The sequence below is a fragment of the Octodon degus genome, unplaced genomic scaffold, assembly GCF_000260255.1.
Source record: "Octodon degus isolate 3935 unplaced genomic scaffold, OctDeg1.0 scaffold00374, whole genome shotgun sequence".
Classification (NCBI taxonomy): Eukaryota; Metazoa; Chordata; class Mammalia; order Rodentia; family Octodontidae; genus Octodon; species Octodon degus.
The window spans coordinates 727,379-733,921 of NW_004524950.1; positions in this window are offsets into that span (position 1 = coordinate 727,379).

Consider the following 6,543-nt stretch of genomic DNA (forward strand, 5'->3'; position numbering starts at 1 on the left):
TATATATATATATCCACACTCAATAACTCACAGATACATAAGATATGACCCCAACATCAATAAGGAACCCATACCGAATATGATGAGGCTAATAGGAGTAAAGGCAATAACTCTCCCTTAAGGTCTTTTATTAATTACACATTGTGCAATAGGATCTCTCCCAGGGCTTTAGTTGTGGTAATATTAGCTTTAATCCAGGAAATTAGAAGCATTATGAGAAAATAGCCAACAGCTTTGTAAATTCTGCATATGTCTCTGTGTTAGATTTTGACACTATGACAATATGAGATAATCCGCTAAGAAAAAAGAAATGCTTACCTTCACTCATAGTTTCAGAGTTGTCCTTTTGTGATCACTCTACTGTTCTGGGGCCTGTGGAAGTACAATGCAACATGCTGAGAGTGGGTAGTGGAAGAGGTTTGTTCACCTCCTTGCAACTGGGAAGGGAAAAGAGAGAGAGACAGTGAGAGGAGTGAGAGGGAGAGTGGACCCCACGGTCCTCATATCCAGAGACAGACACCCAATCACCCAACTTCCTTCCACTCAAGTCCCCAAATCTTAAAAGCCCAGGCACCTCCCAGTAGTGCCACAGGCTGGCATCAAAGCTTTCAGCATACGGTCTGTGGAGCTGGGCAAGACACCTGAGATCTGTGATGTATGTGGTGGCACATGTCTCTAATTCCAACGGAGGCTGAGGCAGGAAGATGTTAAATTCAAGGACAGCCAAAACAATGTCATGTGATGCTGTATCAAAGTAAAATAAAAATGGCCAGGAATGTAGCTCAGTAGTAGAGTGCTTGCCTATCATGTGCAAGGCCCTGTGTTCAATCCACAAAAAAGAAAAAAAAAGATGGAAGAAAGAAAAAAAATGAGGGGGCCAGGGAGATGGCTCAGTAGAATAAGTGCTTGCCTGGCAAGTGCAAGGGCCTGAGTTCAATCCCCAGTTCCACAAAAAAATGAATAAAGAAAAAGAAAAAGAAAAAAAAATGAAGTTCTAAATGAGAACAGTATCATCTCACTTAATCTTTACTACAGCACTGTAAGGAAATTACCATTATCATTTTGTGGATTGAAAAATACAGGCTTAAAGCATTTCAATATTTACTTAAATCATCTTTAAATAACAGAATAGGTAAAGCCTTAACCTTAATCACTATTTAAATTGTCTCCTCATAATTTGTGGCTTTAACTAATACAACAATTTTTTTGAATATAATATTTATACTAAAGACCTGGGGGTGGTGGTGCATGCCTGTAGTATCATCAGTGAGGAGGCTGAGGCAAGACTGAAAGTTCGAAGGGCCAGGGAGATGGCTCAGTAGAATAAGTGCTTGCCTGGCAAGCTCAAGGGCCTGAGTTCAATCCTTGATTCAGTCAAAAAGAAAAAAAAAAGAAAGAAAGAAAGAAAAGGAAAAAAAGAAAGTTTGAGCCTGCCCAGGCTACAAAGCCACGCTGAACTACCTGTCTCAAAAAACAAAAATAAAAACAAAAAACAAACAAACAAAAAACCAAGAAACATCCAGCACTTGGGAGGCTGAAGCAGAAGGATAGTTGCTAGTTTGAGACCAGCCTGAGCTACAAAGTGAGCTCAAATTCAGTATGAGCTGCCTAGGAGAGACCCTGTTTTTTGTTGTTATTGTTGTTGTTGTTGTTTTGGCAGAACCAGGGATTGAACTCAGGCCCTTACGCTTGCCAGGGAAGTGCTTAATCCACTGAGCCATTTCCGTGGCCCTTGAGACCCTGTTTTTTTAAAAAAAAAAAACAAAACAAAAAAAAAAACAAAACTAAACTAAAATTTAGTTTTGAATATGCCAAATAATGAACAAGTTTTATTAAACTTTGGGGTTTGTTTGTTTGCAGAACCAGGTATTGAACTCATGCCCTTGCGCTTGCCAGGGAAACTTATTCCATTGAGCCATCTCCCCAGCCCCTTATATTAAACTCTGGCCAGAAAAATTACTAGACATAACTGGAAGAAAATTGTGACAGTACAGCAAGCCCAGCTGCCTTAAATAAAAACACCAATTTTCCAAAACTCATAACCACAGTCACAGCTGGACATGGTGGTGCACCCCTGAAATCCCAGCACCCAGGAGGCTGAAGCAGGAGGATTGAGAGTTGGAAGCCTACCCAGGCTACGCAGCAAGCTTAAGGCCAGCATGGCCTACACTGTGAGACCTTATCTCAGAAAAACAAAACAAAACAAAAGTAACAACAATGAAAACCAAAGCAAAACCAATAAAAACAAAACAGAAGGGCCAGTGAAATAGCTCAGTGGACTGAGTGCCTGCTTAGGCAAGCACAGGAACTAGGGTTCGATCCCCTGTACCACATGCTACACTGGCCCCTAAGACTGGTGACTCATGCCTATAATCCTAGTACTGGGGAGGCTGAAAACAGGAGGATCAATATGAGTGAGACCTTGTACCAAGCACATAAAAAAGGAAAAAAAAAAAAAAACCCAGAGATACAGGATAACAGGATGGCAGCAGAGACTGGCTCTCTAATTTCCTGCTGATTATCTTGAAGCTCAGATCCTAAAGTTCAGGCTGGGAATTACTCCAGCCTGAACTTTAGGATCTGAGTTCAGGCTGGAGTAATTCCCAGCCTGAACTTTAGGATCTGAGCTTCAAGATCCTAAAGGGATCTTTAGGGAACTTTCTCTGAATTACTGTAATATTGAAAAAAGTGGAAACATCATCAGACTGGCAGAGGCTAATGGAAAGTAAAGGCTAGAGGTATAGTCCTCCAAATGTATTATCTGCTATGCATTGATTTATCACATGTGGTTGGAACTTAAAACAGATGTATTTCAATGGAGGAGACCATGGCATGGTGGTCAGGACACAGGAATGTGGCCCCAACTCAAAAACAGAGAACCAAAATTTGCAGCTGGTTCCAAAGCTTCCTTTTATCCCAGTTGAGTACAAAAGTGACTGCTTTGCCAACCTCTTTTCAAATTAACCGGGACTCAGTTTCTTAATCTGAAAGTTATTCAAACTTCTGGCTTTTGAAATGCAACTACTTCCATTTTCAGAAAGATGCAGGATTTTCTGAGTAATTTTTACTTAATATAAAATAAAATATTCTTGAAAATACAGCTCTGATATGTAAATATTGGCATTTCTACATTTCCATTTGCTAGATTCTCATCTGGAATTTAGACATCACATTTTTATAGCTGGAATTCAATAACATCTTTGTCTGCCATCTGCTTTCATTTAACTGAAGCTTTAAAAGTTAATTCCTTAAAGTCAAATTTAAGTACTGGAAATAACTTTATTTTAATGACGTATATCAAAGGAAATTTTTTCACACTGTTCTGAAACGAGTTACAGTTATGTAATCTCTACTTTCAAAACTTAAAAGTTATGACTAGACATAACATTCCTCATAATGAATGCTTTAGTTTTGGAATAATAATGGAAACAAAAGATATGCAATGTGGAATAAATTTGCAGTCATTTATCTCTTTCTGGAGGGAAATTATCCAGAAAATCATTAGTTGAGCAAAGATGCCCTTGTCAAAAGTGCTTGTGATTGACTTTTAATTTGATTTTGTAATATAAGTGATAGAATAAATGTTTAAAAGATAGTCAATTTAGACAGTGTCTGTCACGGGGGAACAACCCCAGACAATTGATTATGTAATAAAAACACGCACACTTGCACACATGCAAATGACAGTCAAGGACCAAGGAAAGTGCATGTGCTCAAAATTAAAGCCACTTTAAAAAAAAATGTATTTAGTACATGTTCTACAGGGTCTCATTACGTAGATTGGACTCGTAATAATCTTCCTGTTTTCAGCTTCCCAAGCACTGAGATTACAGGTGAGCACCACCACGCCCAGTCTCAATCTCAGTCTCAGTCCCTGTCTCAGTGTACCCTGGGGGTGGCGCCAGCGCGGCAAGCCAGGAATCGAACCCCGGCCGCCATGCTTTGCCTAAGCAGGTGCTTTAGTCCATTGAGCTATCTGGCCAGCCCTTAGAGCCACTGTTGACAGCCCAAGAAAGCATGGAAAGAACACTTCTCTTTCTACAAGGAGTTGTCTATAGGAAGCTATCCAGTAGCACTTAGTAAAAGCTACCTGAAGGTCTTGTGTATCTGTAAACTGCTACAACAGTTCATTTCTCTAACTTTGCTTGAGTGCTTGCTGTAATATCAGATGCTCTTCTAGGCAACAAGGGGAAAAAAGGTGGTGTAAAGGGTATCTATACCCTTTGCCTGCTTTTTCCCCTCTCTCCTACCATTTAAAAAGTATTGTGGGTCTTTAGTAAATTGCCTAGGTTGGCCTTGAACTTGTGACCCTCTTGTCTCAGCCTCCCTAGTAGCTAGGATTACAGGTGAGCACTATTGCTTTCTCATGGAGGTAAGTTTAGGTAAGGATCCACTGGTCTCAGTGTGATCCATTCTACCTGGGGAGAAACAATGGCAGGAATGAGGAAAAGATTGATAAGAAGAAAAGAGTTGGATTAGGTGGTGACTCATCTGCCTGATTGGCAAAAAGATCACCCCAGCCCAGCAACAATATGGATGTTTAATTATACCTTTGCAAAGTTATAAGGTTGCCTAGTGACTAATAACTGACATTAACCAGTCAGGATGCTTATCCCAGGACTGAGGTAGCTTGTTTGCTTTAGGCACTGAGGCCCAGTCCCACTTACACACATTTGACCAATGTTCCAGCTTCCATGGCTCCCAACAAATTTACATACAGTAAAATGCTCATGAGTTTTAACAAAAGTCTATACTCATGTGACCAATATTTCAGTAAGGATATAAGTCATTACATTACTTCATACTCTCCTCCAATCAATATCCCTTTTTGTATAGGTAACCTTTTTTGTTCTAATACCTATCACCATGGATTGATCTGCTCTTGAAAAGACACATAAATGGAATTATATCATATATATTTTAATGTGTTTTTAATTTTACTTATGTTTTGGAAGTTCATAGTGTTATACTAGTACTCATTCCATTTTATTACTGTGTTCATTCCTTTGTCTAAATATGCCATAATTCCTTTTAGTTCATAATCCCATTGATGCACATTTGAACTTGTTTCCAGTTTTGCGCTTTCAGAAATAAAGTTTCTAAAAAAAAAAAGAAAGAGAGAGAGAGAGAGAGAGAGAGAGAGAGAGAGAGAGAGAGGCTATTGACTTCCTTAATCATTTACTTTTTTCTGGTACTGGAGATCAAACTCAGGACCTCATGCTTACCAGGCAGGCCTTTATGCCACTGGGCTATCTCCCCACCCTGGTCATGTCTTTTTGTGAATATGTATTTTGCTTTTCATGAGTTAATAGGAGTAGAACTACTGTCATCAGGTTGGTTTGTAATTTGATAAAAGTTTTGACTTCTAAAGTGGATGTATCATTTTAAACTTGAACCAGGGACTGGTGACATGGCTCAGTGGTCTAAAGCACCTACTTAGAACAAGCTAAGCGAAGCACAGGGAAGGCGGTTCAATCCCCCAGCACCACATGCCAGCCAGCCCCGCCCCCTGGTGGGCTGAGCTGGCCACACACACACACACACACACACACACACTAAACTTGAACCAGTAGTATATGAGAGTTCCACTTGCACCATACCCTCATTGATTTTTTTTTTTTTTTTCAGAACCAGAAATTGTACTGAGGCCCTTATACTTGCCAGGAAAGCACTTATTCTACTGAGCTTTCTCCCCGACCCTCATTGATAGTTGATGTTGGTATTTTATTTAGTTTTAGCCATTTCAGTGATGTAAAGTGCAAATGTTACTAAGCCACTTTTCAAGCACTTATTGGCCACTTGTATGTCTTCTGTGAAGTGTCTGAATTTTTTTTTCTTGTGTTTAAATTGCGTTGTCCTTTCATTTTTTATTTGTAGGAGTCCTTTATACTAGATATAAATATGTTAGGATATAAATTCTTTATCATATATAGGTATTACAATTTTTTCCAGTTACGGTGGTACCCATCCATAATCCCATTTGATTGGAAGATTAAAGATCAGAAATTTGAGGCCAGACTGGGTCACTTATTAAGACATTGTCTCCAAATAAATTTTTTTAAAAAGCTAAGATAGAACTCAGCGGTAGAACACTTGGTCAGGATGCACATGGCTCTAGGCTCAGTGCTCAGAACTACAAAAAAATTTTGTTTTCATAATTTATACTTAAAACCATATAACAAAGCTTTAATGATAAGCAAGGCAAACAACTAAAACATTAAAGATTTGTTGATATATGCTTAAACTGGAATGCAAATTAACTTCAATAATAATAACCATAGAGGGGCTGGGGAGATGGCTCAGTAGAATAAGCGCTTGCCTGGCAAGCACAAGGCCTGAGTTCAGTCCCTGGTTCCACCAAAAAAACAAAATAAATAATAATGACCATAGATAAAACCCTATATTGCAATAACTCAGAAAATAAGTAATTCCTACTCATTAAATTCTGTAATAGGGGACCAGGGAAATAGCTCAGTAGAATAAGTGCTTGCCTGGCAAGCGCAAGGGCCTGAGTTCAATCCCTGGTTCCACAAAAATAAATAA